Below are 2,500 nucleotides of genomic sequence, written 5' to 3'. Positions count from 1 at the left end.
CGAGGAATCGGCCACAACCTTCCTCGCTCGCCTCATGCTCCTTGTCGTGTGCAGGTCCTCGAGGGTTGGTAGATTGCAGGCAATTACCTTCTCAGCAGTGTGCATGATACGCTGCAGTCTGCTCTTGTCCTTGGCAGTGGCAGCAGCGTACCAGACGGTTATGGAGGAGGTGAGGATGGATTCAATGATCGCTGTATAGAATTGCACCATCATTGTCTTTGGCAGGTTGCATTTCTTCAGCTGCCGTCGAAAGTACATCCTCTGTTGAGCTCTCTTGGCGAGGGAGCTGATGTTCAGTTCCCACTTGAGGTCCCGGCAGAGAATAGTGCCCAGGAAGCGGAAGGACTCCACAATTTTGACTGCGGAGTCTAACAGGGTGATGGCGGTGAGTGGGGCTGTATTCTTCCTGAAGTCCACAACCATCTCAACTGTCCTTAGAGCATTTAGCTCTAAGTTGTTCTGGCTACACCAGGTCACCAGGTTGTCAGCTTCCCACCTATAGTCAGACTCATCCCCACCAGAGATCAGCCCAATGAGGGTGGTGTCGTCCGACAAACTTCAAGAGTTTGACGGACAGATGATTGGAGGCGCAGCTGTTGGTATACAGGGAGAAGAGCAGTGGGCAAAGGACGCAGCCCTGAGGAGTTCCCGTGCTGATGGACCTGGAGTCAGAGACTTCTGTTCCCGGCTTAACGCACTGCTTCCTGTCAGAGAGGAAGTCTGTGATCCACCTGCAGGTGGAGTAGGGCACGTTCAGCTGGAAGAGCTTGTCCTGAAGCAGGGCAGGGATGATGGTGTTGAAGGCAGAGCTGAAGTCCACAAACAGGATCCTGGCGTAGGATGCTGGGGCGTCCACATGCTGTAGGGTGAAGTGGAGGGCCATGTTAACTGCGTCGTCCACAGACCTGTTGGCTCTGTAGGCAAACTGAAGGGGGTCCAGGAGAGGGTCTGTGATGGCTTTGAGGTGTGCCAGGAGCAGGCGCTCAAAAGACTTCATTACCACAGATGTAAGGGCGACCGGTCTGTAATCATTTAGTCCTGTTGGCCTTAGCTTTTTGGGCACAGCGATGATGGTGGAGGACTTGAGACAGGCTGGTACATGGCATGTCTCCAGGGAGGTGTTAAAGATGTTGGTGAACACCGGAGACAGCTGGCCAGCGCAGTGCCTGAGGGTGGCTGGAGAGACAGAGTCCGGCCCGGCTGCTTTGCGTGGATTCTGCCTCTTGAAAAGCCCATTAACTTCTCCCTCCTGAAAGGAGAGAGTCGTTTCTGTAGTATGGGTGGGGGATGGGGCCTCTTGGGTGGGAAGGGGTGGTTCAGGACAGTCCAATTGTCTTTCAAATCTACGGTAGAACTCGTTCAGGTCGTTGGCTAGGCGGGAGTCGTTAGTGGTGTGGGGCGCTCTGGGTTTGTAGTTGGTGATGTGCCTGAGCCCTTTGGCAGACAGAAGCAGCGTCGTTAGTAGAGAACTGGTGTTTTAGTGTCTCTGAGTACAGTCGTTTAGCCTCTCTCACCGCTTTGCTAAACCTGTTCTTCGACTCCTTGAATCTGTCTCTATCCCCACTCCTAAACGCTTCCTCCTTCTCCAACCTCAACCTTTTGAGCTTTGCTGAGAACCAGGGCTTGTTGTTGTTAAAGTTCACCCTGGTACGTGTTGGGATACAGCAGTCCTCACAGAAGCTGATGTACACAGCCTCTGTGAGTTCATCCAGACTATTGGTAGCAGTCGTGAACATATCCCAGTCAGTACAGTCTAAGCACGCCCGCAAATCTTCCACAGCCTCACTGGTCCACTGTTTAGATGTCCTCACAGCAGGTTTACAGAGTTTTAGTTGCTGCCTGTATGCACGAATCAGGTGGACCAAGGGAGTTCTGTGCGAGCCGAACAGCCCCGTGACCCACAAGAGAAACATCCCCGCCAAATTCGAGCGTTTGACGGGGTCTATCCGTGAAAAAATATTCACGTTTTTGAGTGCACATGCATTTCTGCTGCAAATGCCTCTGGAAGTTTCATGCCGTTCGTATGCCAATTGTGGCAACACGAAAATGACCCGTTTTCCCATTCCGAGGGATTTCTGTGCGACCCTAACAGCCCCGTGAGCCACAAGAGACACATCCCCGCCAATTTCTAGCGTTTCACGGGGTCTATCCGTGAAAAATATAGACGTTTTTGAGTGCACATGCATTTCTGCTGCAGATGCCTCTGGAAGTTTCATGCCGTTCGTACGCAATGTGGCAACACGAAAATGACCCCTTTTCCCATTCCGAGGGATTTCTGTGCGACCCTAACTAACAGCGCCCGTGAGCCACAAGAGAGACATCCCCGCCAATTTATAGCGTTTCACGGGGTCTATCCGTGAAAAATATAGACGTTTTTGAGTGCACATGCATTCCTGCTGCAAATGCCTCTGGAAGTTTCATGCCGTTCCTATGCAATGTGGCCACACAAAAATGACCCGTTTTCCCATTCCGAGGCATTTCTGTGCGACCCTAACAGCCC

Source organism: Petromyzon marinus, unplaced genomic scaffold (genome assembly GCF_048934315.1).
Source record: "Petromyzon marinus isolate PM22_M1 ecotype Great Lakes invasive population unplaced genomic scaffold, UKy_Petmar_22M1.pri1.0 PM_G_Scaffold_73, whole genome shotgun sequence".
Lineage (NCBI taxonomy): Eukaryota > Metazoa > Chordata > Hyperoartia > Petromyzontiformes > Petromyzontidae > Petromyzon > Petromyzon marinus.
This window is presented reverse-complemented; position numbering follows the sequence as displayed.